At 44.2% G+C, this 26,233-nt stretch overlaps 1 protein-coding gene and 1 pseudogene across 1 annotated transcript in view; one reads left to right on the forward strand and one right to left on the reverse strand.

Moving 5' to 3' along the window:
- The window catches only part of LOC139391960 (uncharacterized), a 30,077-nt pseudogene extending 11,221 nt beyond the window's left edge, over positions 1 to 18,856 (reverse strand).
- LOC139391961 (uncharacterized) overlaps positions 1 to 26,233 on the forward strand; it is a 590,779-nt gene that overhangs the window by 333,909 nt on the left and 230,637 nt on the right. The window lies entirely within an intron of this gene.

A 26,233-nucleotide genomic window follows, 5' to 3' on the forward strand; every position in this document is an offset into this window, starting at 1 on the left:
TTGGTTACTACATGATTCCATATGTATTATTTCATAGTTTTAATGTGTTCACTATTATTCTACAATGTAGAAAATAGTTCAAATAAAGAAAAACCCTTGAATGAGTAGGTGTGTCCATACTTTTGACTGGTACCTTATAAATAAGCAGTATCCTCCTTAGCATATTTGAGTATCATTCTACCACTGGCCCCTTTATTTTAATGAGCTCTGCCACCAAACAAGACCAAATTTGGTTGGTCCATACCGGGCCAAATCTGAACCAACCATAGACTATGTTTCACAAGTTTGGACATCAAAGTACAGCACAGTAGAGCTCAGTAGACTTCAGTACAGTATAGTTCAGTACAGTAAAGTAGGGTACAGTGCAGTAGAGTAGATTATAACACAGCACAATACAGTACATTATAGTATACTGAACTATAGTGTGCGCTCTACTGAACTACTACTGAACTCTACTTTACAGTACTGTACTGAACTCTACTTTACAGTACTGTACTGAACTCTACTTTTCTTTGATGTACTGCGTTGTACTGTACCGTACTGTGCTGTCCAAACTGAACCCAACTGTTTTTTGTTACTACTATGACTTCCCATTCAATTGCAGAAATTCCGTTACGGACTTTTCAGAAATTCCTTTACGAAATTTGGTAACGGAATTTAGAGCTTAATCACTTAATAATTCATAAAATGTATAACAGTAAAAATACTATAAGTAATTTAGGTCTACTTTTACTTGTTACTTCTGTGATCTTTCATTATCCTCCCTCCTCACGAGGGAGTGAAATTAGACAATATCTATGAGGTATGTGGATTTTTGGTAACGGAATTCCAAGGCACAAGGCAATGTTTATTACATTTACAGAAGGCAGAAGAACATTTCCCAAAGTAAATATGTGTTGGTATTAGAAACGAAATATACTGTAAGTGTTGATATTATTTATCAGGGGTCTTTAACATTATAGCGTTTTGATGTATTTCTAATACCCATTAATTAAGACTTTTACTGGTAGATGTTTTCTAAAACCACCTTTCCATCGGTTTGATCAGAAATCAAAGCCTCAGCTTATTCCTAATCTTTATATGCATTATTTAAAACAAATATAGACTCTACCCAATTTGATATCCTCCTATGAACTTCACGTTGGTGACCCCCCCTCCAACACACACACACACACACACACACACACACACACACACACACACACACACACACACACACACACACACACACACACAATGTTTTACTAAATGTTTTTCAATAAAGTCTGTCTGTCCATCTGTCTATCTATCCTTTCTCTCTCTCCATCTCTGGGCGATAGGGGTCTAGATCGTAGGTGTTGGACAGCTTCTTTATGCCTATAGGGCTTTACACACAGAAGAGTTATAGGGGTCCATAGAGAGAGCAAGAGGAGAGAAAGAGAAGGAAACAGCAGGGAACCTGTTTACACGGCTGACATACAACCCACCTCACCTGTGCTCCGAGACACACTTCTCAAAATCTCCTTGCGAGGGAGAGAGAGAGAGATGTCTCTGACAAGCCAACCCCATCCCCCTACCAGCCATGGTTTCCCATCTACTTCTGTCAGTGAACAAGCCCAAGGAATGAGAGATGAGAGAGAAGATGTGAAAAAAAGAAAGGAAGAGATGGGTGGGGGGTTGGAGGGGTCTACTGTCAACCACATCTGTCTTCACCCGTCTGCTAAACGTCTACCAGGTGAAGCCTGGGAGAAGAAAAAAAATTACTTCAAAGCAATGTGCCGTGCTGCCACAATGCTCCTTGCAAGCTCCATAACGCTCTTTGACATTGAAATGCTTCTAGTTTCTCTAGCTCCACTGATACACTAACCCCACTCTGCCCCCCCCTGTCGCCTGCCACTGTGACCTGTGACCTGTGTCATTATCACTGAGAGATATTAGAAGGCGAATCGATATGTTCTGGTCACCCAGGCTGTATCTGGCAGCTAGTTAAGCAAAGGGAGTAGGCTAAGTTATCAATTACTGTCAAGACAAAGAACACACACACCAACCACCCAAACAATTTATTAACCCTCACATAATCCTGTTTGTTATTTTGGGACACCATTTCCTACTGTTTGACTCTTGCCTTTGTGGTTTTCTGTCGGTAGCTAGAGGTCAAACGTGGATATTCAACAAACAGTATCCTAACAACGAAGGGGAAAGAGGAGAAGTAGATATAAAAAGAGAGATAGATGGGGAGAGAACTGAGCGGTGGAAAGGAGAGAAGCAAAGAAAAAGGGGGGAGAGAAGGGAGAATGTGTCAGCCGTGCATGTGGCTACTTTCTAATTAGCTGGCAAAACTGACAAGCGATCGCAGCGAGCGACTGAAGCATTAGATTAAACGACGCTCTGTATTTAACACTGATGCCCTGTATGCTCCGGTGCTCAGGGAGCACGTTCAGAGCCCCTCGATGCCCCCCCCCCCCCTATTGCTGCCACACCAATGCACCCCGGCGCCTGACTCCAGCCTAATTGATAATTATTCCCATGGCCCCCTCGTGGGACCTACGTTAATGAATCTCCTCTAGTGTCGGATCCGTTTACCCAGCCAGGTCTTTATAACTGGGCATGCCTCCTCACTTGTTGTAGTGGATAGGGTTCAGGGCATATGGTTAGGGGCGAAGGGTGAAGGAGGTGTTTGAGAAACACAGGTCTTTAACATGGGCAAGCTGGCTCAGTCAACATAGTATATAAGGGGTTAGGGGCAATGGGTGAGGGGTGAGGGGGCAGCTTGTTTGACTATTTCATATCTCTGACTTGATATGTTGCTTCGCAGCACACATTACTGAAAATCTATTCGCTAAATATAATACCTAAAAGCAATACAAAACTATGGTAAAAACTAGATGTTTTAAATCTGAGATTTGAGAACATTGATATCAGGAATGGGACAAAACATCTGGCAATTTTATCAGATGCACGACATACATGGCAGATTTGTTCCCAGATGTCTACACGCCTTGAAAATTCAAGTGTATTGAACACACAATAACATGGTAATATTGTGCCCCCACCCCTCTAGCCTCCAATCTTCTGAAGCAGGAAAATGTGGTGCCCTTTGCTATTAATATTTATAATGGGCTCTTAGACACCTCCCTGAAATATATCCAGGGAGATTTCAAGCAATATGAGCTTATTTCTCACCCATAAATTTAACCAAGCGCCCCTCTTCCTTCTTCTTCCACCCATCTCCCCCCTCTCTTTTTCTTTCTCTCTGCCAGAGATGGGATTTGAGCTTTTTCAGGTTCACAAGCAGGCCAGCCGAATCTGGCAGACAGAAAAGTTCCTCCTCCATTTCAATGGTTTCCTTTTGGAGAAAGTTTGAGCCCTCTTCACAGCCCAGAGCGGGTTCATGAAAGACTTGCTTCTATCTGATATCAAGCTGTAGTAGCTACACAAACAGAGAGAAAGACGGGTAGACAGCTCACACTACCTGATCTAACTCTACTGGCAGACCTCATGCTTGGAACGTCATTCTGCCTTTACTCACTGTTGCCTACCTGTGAGGGGAAGTTTACAAAAATGTGTCTTTTGAACTAAGACAACTTCCACTTCAAGGGTCTACGATGGTCAACAACATAAAGCAAGGTAGGTGGGGAGGCAAACCCTGGACAAAACAACAACAACAACAACAATTATTATTAGGAACGCTACCTCTTTGTTATTGTGTTTGACCTTTGCATTTGTTCACTGTAACCTGGTCATCGTTCATAGCGATGACAATGCAAACTGTCACGTTCAGTTACGGTGGCGCTAAACGAGCGTCAGTATCTGAACAACGCTGAAGATGTTGCCAGTACGCGAGGTACCTGAGTATAGGGAGTTACTTCCCTAACGAGAGAGACAACACTGCGTGACTTTCTGAGTCCCCTGGATTACATTCCTACAGAGTGGAATTCCTTTGAGACTTCTGCGGTAATGTGATTATTATTAAGGCAGGGTGACAGGGGGGGGGGGGGGGGGGGTGTGACTCCGTCTTTTTCCCTGTTGCTGACATTTACTCAGCAAACCCTTTGAGAGAAGCGAGCGCCGGCACTTTGTTTTCATGACACACTAATTATTCAACATCTCATTTGCGCAGATCAAAGGAGTGAGAGGAGACGATCTCTCATTCTCTTTAGTGTTGCCGGGGAGAGAGATGTAGCTCAAACCATAGGACTGTTTATAAGCAGCCCTGTCTCAATCAAGCTGCCTAGCTGCTTAGCATTCCCACGGCCAGCCTGTTGTTGTTAGAGGAGGTAAGGCAATAAGGTGCGTGCTGCCCTAGAAGGACCTTATTTCACCCAAACATTATAACAAGCCTATCTACCGTGTCTGTAAATTGCTACTTTTCGGTACCGAATGGTAGCCAGGCATGTACTGTCGTGGCTCTCGGACAGGAAGTTAATGACAGTTTAAAGTCACACCTCAGAGGTTTGTTCATATTGTTGACGGCAGCACACATTCGATGTAGCTGTATACACAACCCTTCTTTCAGTGTCGGAGCATCCTGGCTGGGGAATTTATTCTGCCTATTGATCGACTGATGACTCGGCGTGTTAGCGGCGACTGCGTTGGTAAAGAAGAGAGATTGAGGCGTTGTCAGCCTCATGTCGGAGAGAAAGGACAGAGGGGCTGTCGATGACTCATACAGCTCGTGAAATCCAGAGGTATGCTTCTTGAGCCAAACATTGGCAGGTTAGCTCATCAGTTCAGAGGTGGTAGCCTATGTGGTAATCTTTGATACAGCACATGTCTAATTCTATATACTAATTCAAAATACTGAGTAGTTTCTTGCTAAGCCTATTTATTACGTCTTATCTGTGGTACTGGTTGCCCTCCGTAACTGGCGCGCTGGCAGGGGGATTGGAGCGGCAATCATTTTGAATTGAAACCATGACTTGGAAATGGTTGAAAATATCCAGAAATGTCATGGTGGTATGGCAACTGGCTGAAAAGCTTCTGAAAAGGCAGAGGGACAGGCGATGTGGACTCACACACACCAAACACCCGTCTCTCATACGCACACGCAAGCACACGCAAGCACACAGACATCACACACACACACACACACACACACACACACACACACACACACACACACACACACACACACACACACACACACACACACACACACACACACACACACACACACACACACACACACACACACACACAGCACACAGACATCACACACACACACAAACACACACACACACACACACACACACACACACACACACACACACACACACACACACACACACACACACCACACACATCCAGGATTTTCTTTCTGGATCAAAAAGGGACTTAGGTGGTGGGCATGGCAGGGGGGCTTGGCAGGTGGCGTGGCCAGGGACATGGAAGGCCCGTCAGCGCGGCTGAAATTTAGAGAACATTTTAGAGGACCCCATCTTGGCAGTGTAGAGAAATGTTTTGCATATTTAAACCAATTTTCTGCAATTGAGAGAAGTGTTTGCCGTTTTGAAGCTAATTTCCTACAATTCTACACATTCTACCATGGAGCTGAGATAAAATGTTGCAGTTTTAAGAGCCAAGTGCAGACAAAAACTTGATTTTCCCGTGTTGTGTGTGTATATATACAGTATTTCCACACTATCAGGTTGAAATAATTCTGTGAAATTGTGAAATTATGATAATGCACTTTTAGTGTAAGAGCGGTTTGAATAGACCTCCAGGAATTTCTGCCTGCTTTGGTGGGATAGAGTCACCAGGCAGTATAAGTTAATAGACCAATAACAAAGCGAGTTTGAAACCTCTCTGTCAATAACATCTCGTTTTCAGGTTACATATCCTTGCCTGGCTACCCAGACTCCTTGCTCCATCCAAACACTGCGACACACCCACGGATGTAAGTTTCTTCTCCACAATGAGTCTGGATCTGAGTACCTCCCAGACTCTTCACCGAATGCGAACACATTTGGGGGTCGTCTGATTGTACCAGAAACCGATGGGTTGGGCCAGAGCCAGAGCACACGTGGGTAAAGCGGCGGTTTGAAAATGTTTAATTGGCTTTGATACTCTGATTGGTTAGAGACGATCCAATCGTTGATAAGTTTTTTTGAACAACGGAACAGTGGAAGAATTCAGTGTGAGTTGTTAGGCTATACATATCCCTCGCATTAGGCTCATCCATTTAGGCCCCTCACTCAGACAGTCCTAGCAAAATTATTGCTTGAGAAATTGCTCTTTGCTAAGAAGCTATTTTCAAATATTTTTTACAATTTTAATTGAAAAGAATCACAGTAAAGTATTTTTTTTTTTTACTGTTACCAGAAATAATTGTTACCCCGAAATAATTTGATAAATAGATTAAAACAATGTCTGCATTGGACCTTTAAAGGTAATTTCCTGCGATTCTTCATATTCTGTCCTGGAGCTGAGATTAGAATATTTTTGTTCAGTTTCAAAGCTAATTTCCTTCAATTCAATTCTTCAATCCATACTGGTAAATTCATTGTTTTTGGAGTTGTTTTGTTTTACTCTAGTGTCAAAATTGACGACAAAGTGTAAATAGGATCCTTTCGGTCATGAAGTCAGTCTTGTCCAAAATTAGATTTGGAAGTGAGTGCGTCAAGACGGGTATGGGTTTGTTACATGCCCACTTTTGCCAATGATGTCCAATTGCCCACACACACTTGCTCGGCATAGGAGTGAAAATGGGCTTCCTTAAAGTTGGTGCAAACTTCTAATGCATTCAGCAATATTGCGCAAGATGGCAAGGAATGGACTACATGCAACAAACGTACGACATCATGGCTGTGACTGGTGTGTGGTGAGTAGCTAGCTATGATACTGTGATGTAACTCGCTAAATACATAGCCTCTCCCTAATGTGATATAATGTCATAGACAGGAAGATTTGCATAGCTAACGTTGCACCTGACGAGAAGGTTTGATAGGATGTAACTGAGGCCATGTTGCTATCGTTAACGTTTCCACTCGAACTGGCGAGCTAAGAAGATCTCCAGTAGCTAAAGTTAGGTAGCTAGCCAATTCATTTCAACTAGGACAAAAATATTGATAACTAACCCAGATTTGCACGTTAGGTAGCTAGCTACTTTTAGAGGAACAGGCATGTTGTTTGGGTTAGCTCTTGCTCTCGAAAACAGGCCCTGGCGGCATTCTGCCTTTTAGTGATCAAGGGCTAGGTTATTTAGCACTAGCTAGCTAGCATTCGGGGGCTTCATCTGCTACTAGTGCTAAAACAACACGCCTGCTCTCGTGAAAGTCTGTTGTGTATTTTCTAGCGCAAAAATAAATGAAAGATGGTACTTGTCTAGACCGAGTACCAGTCTTTTAAGCTAGCATGCTACAAATACGTGTCAGCGAGCATTCAGCAATGTATCGTTACCGCTAGTTGCATAGTACCAGCGTCATGCAGCGTCATTGGCCTGAATCTGTGTTGTACTTAACGTCACTCTATTAGTATAATTACTTCCAAACTACAGATGTTTTTTGTTGTTGTTGTTGCTATATATTTATTGAGTGATGATATTTTATTTCATTCGCAGGCTACTTACAAAAACGGGTGGATTTGTTGTTCAGCGGTTTTGTGGGAAGCCCCCTACCATAGGAGGAGCAGACCGCTGAGTCAGTACGCGCCCAGGCACCAGTCCCACTTCAGGTTGGTCACATTTGGTCTGGTCATAGGTCAAAACACCGTCACTTGTCTGTCCTGGACTTCACCTACTGTAACAACCATTGATCATGTAATCAGTGCTGTGTGTACCAACTCTACCTTGTTTCTCTACAGGTGGAGAACAGGAGAGATGGTTTGTCACGGAGTCCCCCTCACTAAAAGACAGGTGGATGCAGACGTTTGAACTGGGAGAGACCTTGAACTCAGCGTTAAAATGATACGAAACACATCTATTACTTTTCGGTTTTTGGTTATTATTGAATGGAATGGTAGTCGGGGACATTGTGTATTCTTCAAACATGTCCGGAGACTGTCTTATATGGGACACCGTACGAAGGGAGGACGACTAACATGTACCACCAGACAAAATGCTGATTGGTACAGTACCTGTATCGGCTGTGAATGACAGAAGATGAAAGACGTGTAATATTTGTACCTTGTTATATTAGCAAAACACTGCTTCTATAGTATTTTTTGTGAAGGATTGTTTATTCTACATGGAACTATTACACTTGAAAGACATCATAACCCTTTGTTTCGAATATCTACATAAGTTGGCATTCTTGGCATTCTTCTCATATTACTCTGTAGGCTACTGATTGAGTCAACGCTTCTTCCTGGAGGAAGCTTGGTCAGTAGCTACAGAGTGGTATGAGAAGAGTGCCACCTTCTTGCATCTCACATCTGCCTGTACTTATTGAACTCTGGACCCATGGGTTTTTATTCATTTATTCTCTTCTGTATTTCACCTTTACGTAACCAGGTAGGCCAGTTGAGAACACGTTCGACCTGGCCAAGACAAAGCAAAGCATTGCGACAAAACAACTCAGAGTTACACAAACAACAGTCAATAACACAATAGAAAAATCTATGTACAGTGTGTGCAAATGTAGGGAGGTAAGGCAATAAATAGGCCATGGAGGTAAAATAATAACAATTTAGCATTAACACTGGAATGACAGATGTGCAGATGATGTATAAGTAGAGAATAGATACTGGAGTGCAAAAGAGCAAGAGGATGTTACAGGAATTAAATTCCTCTATGTTTTAATACTCAATCAAAATTAAACACTCTGTCAATTCATAAGAATTTGTAAGACTCTTATTTGTATAAAATGGACAGAGACCAGTCTTTGAAATCAACCAGCTGCGTTTATTCTCTAGAGTACTGCCCATGATACATTTTATCACAGGTTATAAACTGAAAATGACGTCAGCGTTTTCTAAACTGTTTCGTCTCTTCTTGACACTGGTACAAAGGCGGTATAGTTCTCAAGCCTTCCCACATCATCTAGAGGCAAGGTCAGCCTGTGTAGATAAGCATTCTAGCCAGTCTGGCGATATAGTTCATTCATTTCTACCAAGGAACAGACAGTCATTGTTCTAATTCTTGATTATATTTACACACATTATATTCAGTACTAGGATTAAAAAGAAAATTCATACATATACAGTAACATAATAGTATTCTGATTAGTCAGTCCTGATTGAAATGTATACATAATTAGTCATTATTGATAAAAATTCCCTTAACAGAGGATAAGTAACAATATGAGGATAAGTAACAATATGGGGATGAGGTAGTTGGATGTGCTATTTACAGATTGGCTGTATACAGGTACAGTGATCGGTAAGCTCCTCTGACAGCTGATGCTTAAAGTTAGAGAGGGAAATATAAGACTCCAGCTTCAGTGAGTTTTGCAATTCGTTCCAGTCATTGGCAGCTGAGAATTGTAAGGAAAGGCGGCCAAAGGAAGTGTTGGCTTTGGGGATGCCCAGTGAAATATACCTGCTGGAGCGTGTCCTACGAGTGGGTGCTGCTATGGTGACCAGTGAGCTGAGATACGGTGGGGCTTTACCTAGCATAGACTTATAGATGACCTGGAGCCAGTGGGTTTGGCGACGAATATGTAGTGAGGGCCAGCCAACGAGAGCATACAGGTCGCAGTGGTGGGAAGTATATGGGGCTTTGGGGACAAAACAGATGGCACTGTGATATCTACATCTAATTTGCTGAGTAGAGTGTTAGAGGCTATTTTGTAAATGACCGCCAAAGTCAAGGATCGGTAGGATAGTCAGTTTTACGAGGGTATGTTGATTGAAGGAGGCTTTGTTGCAAAACAGGAAGCCGATTCTAGATTTATTTTTGGATTGGAGATGTTTAATGTGTGTCTGGAAGGAGAGTTTACAGTCTAACCAGACACCTAGGTATTTGTAGTTGTCCACATATTCTAGGTCAGAACCGTCCAAAGTAGTGATGCTAGTCGGGCGGGAGGGTACCGGCAGCAATCGGTTGAAGAGCATGCACTTAGTTTTACTTGCATTTTGAGGAAAACTCTGTCATATCCAGAATGGAGTGTGGTGCACTCCACCCCTCCACCCCACCCTCCTTCCACCTGACCATAACCTGCAATACGTTACATACAGTAGATGGAAGGGACTTCATCACCCACTGGAGACTTTAAGACAGAACCTCACCCAGAGTGTTGTGCATGTCAGTGTGTGGTTAGACAGACACATCCTTAGAATGGACCATAAAAATAGATTAGAAATAGATTGTCTTTGTGAAACAAACACACCCAACGTCTAGTTTATAAATGTATCTACATTCAGGCTGGCCATGTTTGTGCAATGTCTACCTCTAGATCTAACAGCTGACATAAGCAGAGACGAGGCACAACTAGCCAGTTATATAATATTGTGTTGACAGCTGCGTTGACAGAAGACGGGAATTCAACTCGCAGTTGATATCGTTTCCACGGTAACTTACATGACCTGATAAAACTTCCAAGTTGTAAGCTACTTTCGTAGCAAGGTGTTGTAGAACGGGTGTCCCATGAAGCACATTCCAGACACTGGTACTTCTTGCTATCTTGTCATAACTGTGATTTGACAAGCTAGATAGGCTAGCCAGCTGTAGCTATGCTAGCTAGCTGCTGTCAGGTTGGCTAAACACAAAGTCAGCACAGTCTTTAGCCTACACATTGAACTGAATTAGCAGATCATCTTGAGATGGCGAATCAGTCAGGGGGAGAGAAGTCCTCAAATTCAGAACTAGTCTCCATAGCAAAGCTAGATTAGTTTATCTCGCTGTCACTAAGTTCCTCACTACTGCCCTTGTTTGTTTGTTTGTTGTGATTGAATGGCAAAGACACACCCAAGAAACACCCACATTATACCACACCCCAAAGACAACTCTCGTTTGGGCTTCAGTAATGGCCGCTGCTTTTCTTAATTGAGCACTGGAAGAAACATATGTGGAATCGGTAAGTGCAGTTCACCTTTAATAATAATTTAAAAAAACTGTTTGGACTTGGTGGGCCAAAAAAACTAATGCTTAGGTCCAAGGATTTCAATTGATTTCTTTATTTTTTTAAATGTGCAGCACACACTATCCTTATTAGATTTTTTTTTTTACACCAATTCTACATAATTCATGAAGCCTCCTTAGAGGGGGGAAACAAAGGAGCAACAGTTTATAATGAACAGAAAACCCCCTGAGAAAGCTATTCTATTCTATTTTATCTCGATACTGGACTCTCCGCCATTTCACAGTGTGTTCTCAAATCTCTAGTGGCTGGAAAGAAACAGAAGAGGCCCCTTTGAAATGATGAGGAATCCTTTTGGCGCGGTGTTGGTCCTACAGGATGATTATGGCCTCTGTGCCGACCTGTAGCGACGTCCTCCTGAGTGATCAGGTGAATGACAGGTGACATTGGGACCGGGCAAATAACTTTGCATCATTATGGGAAATCCCTGAGGGGATCCATGGCGACACATCGCATTAATGCAACTGCTTTAACTCAGCCCCTGTGGTGCAGCAGTGTCATCAATAGCAATGTCCATGAACATAGAGTTGCAAGGAGGAGCTCAAAGCTCACAGAAAGACAGGGGCTCATTTGGATACCATTGAAATCCCATTGAAATAGGGAAATGTGTTAGCATCAGGATGGAACAGGATGGGAAGCTGAAATATACAGACATTAACCCCCCCCCCCCCCCCCCATTTCAATCTGCTGCAGCGGGGTTGTAAAGCCAAAAGTGCCTTGGTGCCAAAAATGCGATTGATAAATAAAATGTTGGGGTGGTGTTGAGAAAGGAGGCACTTGATGGAGGAAAAGGGGCGGCCGGCATTAAATAGCCATGATGGCGCTGCTCATGTGTGAAACCATGGTAATGATATTCATCCTACCTGGTGATCAGCCCCAGCAGGACGCGCTGCCTGCCTGCCTGCCCATGAATATTTCAAGGAAGACATCGTAAAATCACATCTTTAGAATCACAGATTAATGCACAGGGGACACAAGGGGCTGAAAATGGAAGAGAAGGGAGGGTGTGAATGTGTGTGTGCGCGTACGTGTGTGGGTCCGTCTCTGGGAAATAGATCCTTTATATCCGGATTGGCTTTTGTGCCAGAGCGTTTCAGTGAGAGGAACAGCACAGTAACGTCCTCATTTGTATTTCACAAGACTTTGGCATAAAATAAACAAGGAATACATATACATGAGTGCCTCCACGCTCCACACAGCAGTAGTTATCAGAGCCAATTCACACCCACCCATTCTCGGTCTCTCTCCTCCAGACTTAATAGACTTTTTCCAGATATGGCTGGCTTTTTAAAATTTTTACCCTGGAATTCATGGAGAGGAGGCTGCAGGGAGATAAAGGTGAGTTCAATCTATGTATGTTTGCGTGGTTGTTGCCGCAGTGACTTTCTCCCACGCTGCATTCTGCCTTGTCACTGGGTCACATCCAAGAGAGCAGAGCAGAGTGTGTGCCGGAGGGTGTGGCGCGCTAATTAGCGGGAGTGGATGCAAACACTGTATAACTCAAAGTCAACACCAGAGGGCCAAGAAGATGCACAGAGACCATCCACGCCTCAACTGCCACCCTCTCTCCCTATGTACCCCCCCCCCCCCCCCCACCTTTACCCTCCTAAATAAATAAATAAATAGTGTTGAGTGCTGTTTTGAAATTGGGGTGGAATAAATTCTCTGACAGCTGGGTTTTTGTATTTCAACACCCTCCCATCGAATCGTGTCCGTCAGGCCCATAACCCACAGCCATGAGCTGAGAAAGCTACTTCGCATGTGGCCTACCAGGCTATATGAGAAGATAACATGAGTCATGCATGCTCAGTGTTGTGAAGACAATGTCGTTGTTGCCCTACAAGAAAGAGAACACCCAGAGATAAGATAATGGTTGCAGTGTTTCAACTTTTGTAATGTCATGCTCATTCACTGATCGCATTTGAGTAAGACAGTGATATCTCAGCTTGCCTGGAGAATTGTGGTGTATTAACAGTGTATTCATTAAATGACGGAATAATTCAGCCCTCTATGAATTGACACAGCTGAAATAAAGAAATGTGAACATTCTAGCCAGCATAATTTTCTGCATTGGGAATTGAGCAGCTCTGTTCCCCATAAAATGGGATTGAGTTGCTATTTTCCTCATGAAATATTGAAATGAGTCAGAAACACTAAGTATGTGTGTCTGTGTGTGCACCACATGGACAAATAAGACATCCAGTTTAGGCGTTGCAGAGATAAGGAAACAATCAAGCCAAAAGCCCTCTCAGCCTTCGTCAGAACATAATCGTTACAAACCCTGAAACCAAGAGCATCCCCCCTAGGATTTCCCCTCAATTCTGCCTATAGACAGACAGAGGGCGGAGGGATACAGAGAGCGAGGTGACTCCAAAACTACTCTAACACAAATATTGAACAGTAAGGGGAATCCCTGCTTTCTCACTTACTCCTAAACCATTCTAAAGACAATGACAGACAGAGAACCAGAGGCAAGAGGAGCCGGCGAGGTAGATGTATTTAACGAAACTTAGGAAATACCTTAATCCCACTAAGAAATATCTTTGCACACACATACTTTTTCTTTCTCCTAACACAATGGATCCAATGTCCTCAATACCCAGAACAAGGAACTTGGTTTATTTTAATGCAGCCTGTAAAAAAAGATCCCTCTCTCCCTCACTTCCTAACTTGATGTCTCATCCTTTCCCCCTTTCGTTTCAAACCATTTCTTTCCACTTCCTGTTCATTTATCTGTTTGTTCTGCTGCCTCCATTGTTTGTGCGACTCTGAATGCCAGCTCCCCAGACGTGTTCGTAAAGCCAGGGGCCATGAGGCTGTGTAGGCACAGAAATCATCATTTATTATGCACCACAGCAGCCTTGGCCTAAATCCACAACCCCTCCTCCTCCAGTTGAATCCCCCCACAGTCGCGGCGTACTCAGCTTCAGAACACCAATAGGCCATCATCGCCATGTGGCTCCGGCTCCTGAGTGACATGTAGCTAAGTGTGACTCCCTCATACAGAACACGCTGCTTCTCCTCCTCATTTCCAATGACATGGAATACCCTACTGAGTGTAGAGGTACTGAACGTACAGGTAGTATAGAATAGTACGTACCATAAGTGTTAGCCCACTGTGTGCCCTGTAATCAGCACGACATGATGCATCCTAAGCCATTGTGGTAGGTCAGACAGGACAAAAGGTAGTAGGAAAGACACCCCGCTGTGATGTCACTAATCCCAGCCTGCCCTAGACCAATCGTATTTACGTAACTGACAGCGACAGACGAGTCACGAGGTAGATTGTGTCAGTCCGTCCTCTCATCTGTGTGATAGTGTGAATTGGGGATTAAACAGATATCCCCTCTCTGGATAAGGAGGGCAAGACGGATAAAATACACTTGCAAGTAAGTCCTGCGAATTGGGGCGGCAGGTAATGTAGCCCAGTGGTTAGAGCGTTGAACCAGTAACCGAAAGGTTGATGGGTCGAATCCCTCCGCTGGCAAAGTAAAAATCTGTCGTTCTGCCCCTGAACAAGGCAGTTTAACCCACTGCCCCCCCCCCCAGGTCGGCCGTCATTGTGAATAAGAATTTGTTCTTAGACTGACTTGCCTAGTTTAAATAAAGGTTCAAAAAAATAAATTATAGGATTCTGGATATCTGACCTCAGGGCTGCTGACCCTTAACTCTTAGATGTTCAATCGTCAAGTCTCGCCCTCGCCCATCTGTCGATGACGACAAAAGACACTATAGCTCGGGAGTCGGGTCTACAGTGACAAGCGCTCCAACTGTCATGCAGCGCAGAGAGAGATTTTAATACCCCCTATGACACAGATGTGATGTGATAATGACGGAGAACCCGGAGTCAAGATCCCATCGCTGTAAAGGAACATGACTTCATAAAACACACAAATCAATCAATCGGAGACACACAAACTTGACACGGGATGATGCAATGAAGACCATGATGGTACTGTAGACATCAAATTGTATATTCCCCTATATTCATTATTCTGTTTCTGTATAAGGACTGGAGAGGAGTACCTGGTAGAAGTAATACCACCTCCCATACGTTATGATGTAAGCTTTTTGTCTCTGGTACCAATCTCTGCCTTATCCTCTGTCTCCATGTTGGCTGTTCCCGCTGAGTGATCTCTGATTCGAGGGATTGAGTCTTCCTCCGCGGTCCAGTCTACCCCTGACATCCCTACAACTCCTCTCACACTCAGCAGAGACAGGATAAAGACAGACAGGCCCTTAGAGAGAACAAAGAAACCTTGGCATTAATACCTCCACTGAAGTGTCATCTAAATGTCAGACTGTGGCTTAGCAATTCTATTAACAGCCTCATAAAACTTCAGCAATGATTATAGCTTTCGTCTTGGAATGTGTGAGTCGTGGATATTGTGATGAATGTATACGCAGCTCAATCTAAACCAAGAACAAGTCTCTATGAGTCAGTTTGTTGCAGGTGTCATGAATATGTCTTTAATAAGGATTTTGATTTGTGATGAAATGAACTGTAAGGGTCGACAATGGCATAAATACCCCAGGACCATTCTGTCCCAATGAAGCACATCCACTCGGGTCGGACCTCCTATCCATCTTTCTCTCCTCCTCCAGACAGAGCTACAGTGTCCCATTGTTCCCCACACTGCTACCTATCCTTCTACCTTTAGGCCAGTTCATGGCCAATCGCTGTCCTTAACACACTGACACAGCTAGGAGATCACCATGACTACTTTCCTCCTTTGACAGAGGAAGAGGCCAATCGGTCAACACTGGAGAAAACAGAAAGGTTAATGCGATGAAGCAGAGGTTGAAAAAAAAAAAAGAGAAGAGAACCAGAGAGCAAGAGTTTAAGAGCGAGCTAGCGAGAGGAAGAAGTGAGAGAGAAGACGGTCTTGAAAGGAACAGAGAGATAAAGAAACCGAAAAAGAAAGGGGGGCAAGAAGCTAGGTTACAAAGCTGCGGCTTTCATCAGCTCTGTAATTGAGCCTGAAATCACCCTATATTCAAAGTTAACGCCAAACTTTCTTCCCTCTCTCTCCTCCCCTCTTCATCTCTGTCCGTCTCTCCCTGGAGGAGATGAAAGGGACAGGCCGACCCATTCCCAGGTTATGAATATTTAAGTCCCGCTCTTGTTTATAGCCGGGGCCTTTGAAGACATTCACCCGTCCTCCTTCCGTCCTCCACCCCGACCCGCACCTTCACCCCATCCAATCGTCTGTTTTTTATTACCCGCGCACAGTCATTTCATCACCCCACCCTCCTCCCTCCCTCCCTCCCAACCCCCCCTCCCTCCCCCTGATCTCATGTCATCCTTCCTTCCGGCGTCTCAGACCCGGGCCGATATTAAAACCGTTTTCCATCCAGTGGTCCGGCCTGGGGCAGCTGGGATTGTCTATAGCGCCATGCAGGCCGCAGGTGTAGGAGAGATATTAGAAAAGGGTTGTTATTATCTTCCATTCAAATCGGCTCTGGGACAGCTGCCAGCATTTTGGTTCATGTGCCGTTCAGGCGACATTTGGCGAGAAAAAGCCACTCAAAATTGCAAATATCGTCTGTAAAACGGACTGTTACGTGATATTGTCCCCCTCATTTCAAATGCAACATCTTTGCCTGAATGTCATTTCAGGAGATGGGTCCATTTCCGTGAGGACAGCAGCGTGTTTGAAACGGTAGCACGACCTTAATTTGATGCTCCTGGCTAACCAATTGTAATGATCTCTCTACCTCGTAGAGACCGAGGCCAGAGGAGCCAGAGCCTGAATGAATTACTCCTGATGAGGGGCAAATGCCGGATACCGAATTCCTAAAGGGAAGCAATGAGCGGGCTTCTGAAATTCCCATCTCATTCCAGCTCTCTCGCACAGCCTATTTCCATGGAAATTAAACCATGAAAGCTTGTCGTTCTATTTCCAAGAGCAGGCCTGTTTATTCCCAAGTGAACCTAGAACCAAGTAGAGCTGTGGACACAGCGAATAGAACCGTTATAGAACCGCACGCAGAACCAGATAAGGTAAGGAAGATGTGAACAACATCATACCAAATAATGGATTCCATTCATTTTCAGACACTGACTGTAAACTACCAGTGTGGAGTGAATTAGTGCATTCGGTCCTGTCCAGTTGTCATGTGAAATGCAGTACGACACGTTTAATGGAGTTAAGAATGTACCGCGAGCTCACGCCACGTCGATCTTGAAATGTTCGCAGATGGAGCCATCCCAAAAATATTGTTTGTAAGGCTCAATCGGTTTGCACATTGTCAAGGAGGGCGATCAAGTGTGTTGGGAAGCAAAGGATTACTGGTTCGAGCCCAGTACGGGGCATTTGGACAGTGGTGGAAGCTGCTGTTATCAACATGCTGAGCCCCCGGTTACAGCGGTGTTGTGGCTGGAACCAATTGGTACCTCTTGGATGGCGCAACATTGTCAAGGAGGGTGGTCAAGTGTGTTGGGAAGCAGGTGATAACTGGTTCAAGCCCCGTATTGGGCGTTGTCGTGGAAATTCATACTGAGAGAGACTGTAATTTCTTCAAACAAGCATCTTTATTTAACAATGATATATCATTGCAATAATTAAGACCAGCAGCCTACCCTTTACAGACCATGCTGTTTCTTATATACCTGATTCCAAGATGGCTCAGTAGCTGGTTCAACCCCTCCCATTTAGATTGGGGGGCTCCAGAAGCCACTTTGGGTTTATCCTGTGGTCATCTGCCACAGCAATAAAATGCTTGTTCTATTCCTTCAGGCTACTATCTCTATCTCGATTCACACACACAATGCCGCCCCAATCAAACCGGAGACATATGTCTCACATGCACCACTAATCATAGAATGGAATGTGGCTGTTTGGTTTTTATCACCAAGCCATCTCTTAAACAGTTTCCAGACCAAGCTTCACAAACTCCTCTCACTTCAATCAGAAGTAAAAGAGAGAGTTCTAAGAACCCTGCTCTATTGCATAGGACAACCATTTGGTGCATAAACATTATAACGTCATCGTGTAACTCTGCTACCACAGCAGTCAGACAGTGGAGGACGCTAAGCTGTTAGCAGCACACTGACCCCTATTACACACCCACACACATTATCCTTGTACATCCTTATCCTTGCACGCACATAGACATTTTCATATACACTCTCTTCCTCTGTCTTGCTCAATCTGCTTTCGCCTCTCTGCCTCTCTGCCTCTGCCTCGCTCTCGCTCTCTCATATATATATATATATATATATATAAATACAAGGTGTAACATCTTTATTTAAGGCTTGGGCAATCTGCTACTGGTACTCTATGTATACAGTGCCTTCGGGATGTACTCAGTCCCCTCGACTTTTTACACATTTTGTTAAGTTACAGCCTTATTCTAAAATGGATAAAATGGTTGTTTTTCTCATCAATCGACACACAATACCCCACAATAACAAAGCAAAAACAGGTTTTTAGAATAAAAAATAAAACAAATATATATATATTTTTTACATAAGTATTCAGACCCTTTACTCAGTACGTTGTTGAAGCACCTTGGCAGCGATTACTGCCTCTAGTCTTCTTGGGTATGACGCTACAAGCTTGGCTCACCTGTATTTGGGTAGTTTCTCCCATTCTTCTCTTCAGATCCTCTGAAGCTCTTTCAGGTTGGATGGGGAGCGGTAATGCCCAGATACTTTCAGGTTTGATCGTGTTCATGTCCGGGCTTTGGCTAGGCCAATCAAGGACTTTCAGAAACGTGTCCCAAAGCCACTCCTGTGTTGTCTTGGCTGTGTGCTTAGGGTCGTTGTCCTGTTGGAAGTTGAACCTTCGGCCCAGCCTGTCCTGAGCGCTCTGGAGCAGGTTTTCATCAAGGATCTCTCTGTACTTTGCTCCTTTCATATTTCCCTTGATCCTAACTAGTCTCCCAGTCCCTGCCACGGAAAAACATCCCCACGGCATGATGCTGCCACTACCATGCTGCAGAGGTGGTTGTTCTTCTGGAAGGTGCTCTACGGACAACTCCTTCGACCTCATGGCTTGGTTTTTTCTCTGACACGCACTGTCAACTGTAGGACCTTGTATAGACACGTGCTCCTTTCCAAATCATGTCCAATCGATTGAAACATCAAGGATGATCAATGGAAACAGGATGCACCTGAGCTCAATTTCAAGTCTCATAGCAAAGGGCCTGAATACTCATGTAAATAAGGTATCTGTTTTTAATATTTAATAAATGTGCAAACATTTCTAAAAACCTGTTTTCACTTTGTCAACATGGGGTATTGTGTGTAGATTGCTGGGGATTTTTTATTTTATTTAATCCATTTTAGAACAAGGCTGTAAGGTAACAACTTGTGAAGAAAGTCAAGGGGTCTGAATACTTCCCGAATGCACTGTATCTCCCCATTCGTATTATTGTGTTAGTTACTATTAACTGTTTTGTTATCATTATTATTTAAACGATGCATCTATTGTTAAAGCAAGCATTTTACTGTAAAGTCTACACCAGTTGTATTCGGTGTGTGTGATAAATCAAATGTGATTCTTAATTTTTTTTTAAAATAAATCCAAGGTGTACAGACAGCATTAGGAGACACTGATCTCAGAACAGCATGTACAATTCTAAGGACCAGTGATTATGTGACTACGGATCGTTATGCTCCACTCTTTCACACGACACTGGGAATATATCGTCAGTGAGATGAGAGGCAGTGGTGATGTAAGCGCAGAACACACAGGTACACACACACACACACACACACACACACACACACACACACACACACACACACACACACACACACACACACACACACACACACACACACACACACACACACACACACACACACACGCGCGCGCAAACACACTAATCCATAGTGCCAGGTCCCCCCAAATCTCACTTAGGGCCCCTAAAAGGCTAGAGCCAGCCCTAATTGTGGGGTAATTAAACACAATGATTACTTAGCCCACTCACGGCCTCTGGATCCTCTCCCATTATTGGCTCTGGACACAATTAGAACCGATTGATCACCTAGCCTGGGGACTGGTGCTAGGGGATATTCAGTGGTTTTCGTAATGTTGTTGGTATGTGTTTCTAGGTGAGCATGTGTGTCTTAATGTGGTGTTCTGTGTTGGCACACATGAGTGTGTTTCTGTTACTGTTTGCGTGTGTTTATGTGTGAGTGGGCATACATATGTGCGTGCCTACGGGTATGCATGTATGGGTGCATGAGTGTGTATGTATGTGTGTGTGTGTGTGTGTGTGTGTGTCGTTGTGTGTCAGTGTGTTTCTGTCTGGGCTGCGGGCCCACTCCCATCAGTGCTCATCTCCCAGAGAGAGCTCCTTATAAAGGTCTGGGAGTCTATACAACACACACACACTCCGGTCCAATCTGACACATTTCCTCAGGGCAAGGGATGAAAAGAATATTTAAACGCACGGCCGTCTGATGCACGCTCATGCATATTTCATCCTGCTAAGCTCACACTGATACCATAAAGCAGATTAATTGGACATTTACTCAGACATTAATCGATTTGGAAAAGATAAATCCACATGACACTCTTTCTCTCTTCTGCTCTATCTCTCTTCTAAGTCTAACACGCTATATCTTTCTCTCCAAGGATTTACAAAACAAAAATCTATGCTTGAAGTTTTCCCTGTGATGTAACATGTCCGATACTTTTGGGGGTAACTTAGGAGAGCTGTGTGTGTGTGTGTGTGCGTGTGTCTGTGAGTGATTTGGAGTGTTCCTCTGGGTGGCTCCTCCCAATCAGGCCGCAAAGTGAACCTGTCAGAAAGTGGTAGAAGAGAGTGAAAGAGAGGAGAGACGAGAGGGAGAGAGGAGAGAGTGTGTTTATACACCTGGGTGTTGTGTGGAGCAGCCGAGGTAAAAAAAAGTTTTGCTGGAGGGCATAGCAGTAGTGATACCCTGATGCCATTACCTGGTGGGAATGTGGTTTACAGCATTATGGGGCAGCACTGGGCACAAACTCGTTAAGTCAACGTTGTTGCAACGTAATTGTGACGTGGAATCTACGTGGAAAATGCATCCATTACGTAATCAACAAAATATCTGACACTGTGTTCCCATTTGAACGTCGGTGTGCTTCAAGATGGTTGAAAGTGTAGACTAATGTAGACTATTGTACTGGGCTGTACTTACTACTATTACTTTTAGTAGATATTAATCAGACTTGGACTTGCCATTCGTAGTGTTCTCAAAGAGATAATATATTATAAAACTATAATTGTTAGGTAAGTACAATTGGGGGAAATTGAGGCTGCAGGGATTCACCACAGATTCATGTTAGTCTACTTCTGTTAAAACAGAAACGTTACTGTAGGAAATGAAGTATATCTTCCGGGATGCAATTCTAAAGTATTACCAGCTAACATGCAATCTTCACATTAGACACTTACTGTTGATGCGTATTCACATTTTCTGTCTTCGTATTACAATACATCATGCTTACTTTTACCTACATCCTATATACTCCCAGTACAAACGTATGTGACTCCCTATACTCTGATAAACCATTCTCCTTATACCAGAGACTGGGAATGTTATGCACTTGTAGTGTGTGTGTGTGTGTGTGTGTGTGTGTGTGTGTGTGCTTGTACAAACTCTTAAACATCTGCCTACGGGGGAACGGAAATATATGAATTTCAAAAAACCTATTTTCCTCTTTTCCTCCTCTCCCCCTGTTCCTAGTGAGAGCGGTCCATTCCTGAGTTTTCTGCCTGATGTAAAATGTCCAATACTTCTGGGGGTATATATATTACAATGAACAAAAATATAAACGCAACAATTTCAAAGATTTTACTGAGTTACAGTTCACATAAGGAAATCAGTCAATTGAAATAAATTCATTAGGCCCTAATCTATGGATTTCACATGATTGGGAATACAGATATACATCTGTTGGTCACAGATAGCTTTTTTTTTAAAGTAGGGGTGTGGATCAGGAAACCAGTCAGTATTTGGTGTGACCACCATTTGCCTCGTGCAGCACAAGTTGAGCAGGCTGTTGATTGTGGCCTATGGAATGTTGTTCCGCTGTGTGAAGTTGCTGGATATTGGCGGGAACTGGAACATGGTGTTGTACATGTCGATCCAGAGCATCCCAAACATGCTCAATGGGTGACATGCCTGGTAAGCATGCAGGCCATGGAATAAATGGGACATTTCCAGCTTAAAGGAATTGTGTACAGATCCTTGAAACATGGGGCTGTGCATTATCATGCTGAAACATGAGGTGATGGCACGACATTGGGCCTCAGGATCTCGTCATGTTATCTCTGTGCAATTTTGTTTGTTGTCCGTAGCTTTTGCTGCCCATACAATAACCCCACCGCCACCACGAAGTACTCTGTTCACAACGCTGACATCAGCAAACTGCTTGCCCACACAACCCCATACACTCTGTCTGCCATCTGCCTGGTACGGGATTCATCCGATTCATCATGAAGAGCACACTTCTCCAGCGTGCCGTGGTCATTGAACGGGAGCATTTACCCACTGAAATCAATTAGGACGCCGGATGCTCCCATTTGATGACCACTGGCACACATTTGCTGATGTTAATGTTGTGAACAGAGTGCTTCATGGTGGCAGTGGGGTTATGGCATAGGCAGCAAACGCTACGTACAACGAACACAATTGCACTGTACCGATGGCAATTTGAATGCACAGAGCACTCACGTCTGTAGCCATGAAGTGCTTTGAAAGGCTGGTCATGGCTCACATCAACACCATTATCCCAGAAACCCTAGACCCACTCCAATTTGCATACCGCCCCTACAGATCCACAGATTATGCAATCTCTATTGCACTCCACACTGCCCTTTCCCATCTGGAGAAAAGGAACACCTATGTGAGAATGTTATTCATTGACTACAGCTCAGTGTTCAACACCACAGTGTTCTCAAAGCTCATCAATAAGCTAAGGACCCTGGGACTAAACACCTCCCTCTGCAACTGGATCCTGGACTTCATTACGGGCCGCCCCCAGGTGGCAAGGGTAGGTATAACAACACATACGCCGCTGATCCTCAACACAGGGGCCTCTAAGGGGTGCGTGATCAGCCCCCTCCTGTACTCCCTGTTCACTCATGACTGCACGGCCAGGCACGACTCCAACACCATCATTAAGTTTGCCAAAGACACAACAGTGGTAGGCCTGATCACCGACAACGATGAGACAGCCAATAGGGAGGAGGTCAGAGACCCGGCCGTGTGGTGCCAGGACAACGACCTCTCCCTCAACGTGATCAAGACAAAAGAGATGATTGTGGACTACAGGAACAAGAGGATCGAGCGCACCCACATTCTCACCGACAGGGCTGCAGTGGAGCAGCTTGAGAGCTTCAAGTTTCTTGGCGTCCGCATCACCAACAAACTAACATGGTCCAAACATACCAAGACAGTCATGAAGAGGGCACAACATTCCCCCTCAGGAGACTGAAAATATTTGGCATGGGTCCTCAGATCCTAAAAAGGTTCTATAGCTGCGCCATCGAGAGCATCACTGGTTGCATCACTGCCTGGTAATGGCAACTGCTCGGCCTCCGACCGCAAGGCACTACAGAGGGTAGTGCGAACGGCCCAGTACATCACTGGGGCCAGCCAAGCTCCCTGCCATCCAGGACCTCTATACCAGGCGGTGTCAGAGGAAGTTGTCAAAGACTCCAGCCACCCTATTCATAGACTGCTCTCTCTGCTACCACACGGCAAGCGGTACCGGAGCGCCAAGTCTAGGTCCAAGAGGCTTCTAAACAGCTTCTACCCTCAAGCCATAAGACTCCTGAACACCTAATCAAATGGCTACTCAGACTATTTGCATTGCCCCTCCCTCTTTTACACCGCTGCTACTCTCTGTTGTTATCATTTATGCATAGTCACTTTAATATCTCTACCTATATGTACCCAGTGCCCCCGTACATTGACTCTGTACTGGCACCCTCTGTATATAGTCTCGCTATTGTTATTTTACAGCTGCTCTTTAATTACTTGTTTTTTTATTTGTTTTATTTATCCGTTATTTTACCGGGTAAGTTGACTGAGAACACGTTCTCATTTGCAGCAACGACCTGGGGAATAGTTACAGGGGAGAGGAGGGGGATGAATGAGCCAATTGTAAACTGGGGATTATTAAGTGACCGCGATGGTTTGAGGGCCAGATTGGGAATTTAGCCAGGACACCGGGGTTAACACCCCTACTCTTACGATAAGTGCCATGGGATCTTTAATGACCTCAGAGAGTCAGGACACCCGTTTAACGTCCCCATCTGAAAGACGGCACCCTACACAGGGCAGTGTCCCCAATCACTGCCCTGGGGCATTGGGATATTGTTTTAGACCAGAGGAAAGAGTGCCTCCTACTGGCCCTACAACACCACTTCCAGCAGCATCTGGTCTCCCATACAGGAACTGATCAGGACCAACCCTGCTTAGCTTCAGAAGCAAGTGGTATTGTTACATTTATTTCTTATTCTTATCTGTATTTTTAGATTTTTGTAAAAAAAAAAAAAAACTGCATTGTTGGTTAGGGGCTCGTAAGTAAGCATTTCACTGTGAGGTCTACCCACTGTTGTATTCGGCGCATTTGACTAATACAATTTGATTTTATATGAAATGTAGTCAGGTCACGATCCTGGTGAGGACGACGAGCAGGTAGATATGCTTCCTTGAGATGGTTTCTGACAGTTTGTGCAGAAAATGATTTGGTCGTGCAAACCTACAATTTCATCTGCTGTCCGGGTGGCTGGTCTCAGACGATCCCGCAGGTGAAGAAGCGGGATGTGGAGATCCTGGGTTGGTATGGTGACACGTGGTCTGCGGTTGTGAGGACGCTTGAACGTACTGACAAACTCTCTAAAACGACGTGGGAGGCAGCTTATGGTAGAGAAATGAACCGAAAATTATCTGGCAATTGCATGCTCCCTCAAAACCCGAGACAGCTGCGGCATTTGGGTTGTGTGACAAAACTGCACATTTTAGAGACCCTTTTATTGTAGCTCCTGAAACATGGGATCAACACTTTACATGTCTTGTTTATATTCTTGTTCAGTACATGGTATAGGATTTGGAGCGTTATTCTGGGTGGTTCCCCCAATCAGTCAGACCTTGTGTAATGAAGGCCTGCATATTCTACCCAGGGCGACAGTCTGCTCTACGTCCTCACACCTCATTTCACTGATGGGGGGATGTTCACACATTAATTCTGCTTCATTCACACTCTCGTTTCATGTGACTCAACCAGCGACAATGACTCTCTCTCTCTCTCTATTATCTCTTTATCTCTCTCCGTTTGTCTTTTTTCACACCTTTCTGTCATGCTTGTTTGTTATCTCCCCAAGTCTTTGTCATTTGGATGTCTGTTCATTGTCCATTTGGCGTGAATAGGTAAACACTTATGCTGCCAAACATTGACACACAAATAACTTACAAAGAAATAAATGAGACTAGCTAGGTTTCCATGCACTTTGTGACAGATTGTCATGCGAATATTCTGAAATCCGCATGAAGGAAATATGCTCATTTTAGGACAGGTGATGGGAAACACTATGTACATGAGCCTCTCAGGAGAGAGAAAATACTGAGGGGGAGACAAACGAGGAGTGTGTCTGTGAGTGAGTGAGTGAGTGAGTGAGTGAGTGAGTGAGTGAGTGAGTGAGTGAGTGGGTGAGTGAGTAAGTGAGTGAGTGAGTGAGTGAGTGAGTGAGTGAGTGAGTGAGTGAGTGAGTGAGTGAGAGTGAGAGAGATTGCCACTATCCCATGTAAGCCTACGGGAAGCATTGGAGTCAACATAGGACTGCGTCCCTGTGGAACACTTTCAACACCTTGTAGAGTCCATGCCCTGACGCATTGAGGCTTTTCTGAGGGCAAAAGGGGGGGGGGGGTGCAAGCTCAATATTACGAAAGTCTTCTTAATGTTTTGTACACTCAGTGGCCAGTTATCTATATATACTGCATATTCATACTGTATGTAGACTTGGGTAATAAGGAGCATGACAGAAAGGCACAGAGGGAGAGTGAAAGAGCAAGAGAGCGAGAGAGAGGTGTGTGTGTGTGTGTGTGTGTGTAAGAGAGAACGAGAGAGAGATTGCCAATGTCCCATTTCCTCTCCATTCATCAATGTTCACCTTTCCACCTCCCACCCCTTATCTCCTCTCCTGTCAACTGAACAGCTTCACAATACTGATCTATATAGCGACCACTATATGCTCTACCTACCCATTATGTAACAGCTTAACCTAGAGATTTGGGC

This window comes from Oncorhynchus clarkii, chromosome 32 (genome assembly GCF_045791955.1).
Source record: "Oncorhynchus clarkii lewisi isolate Uvic-CL-2024 chromosome 32, UVic_Ocla_1.0, whole genome shotgun sequence".
Lineage (NCBI taxonomy): Eukaryota > Metazoa > Chordata > Actinopteri > Salmoniformes > Salmonidae > Oncorhynchus > Oncorhynchus clarkii.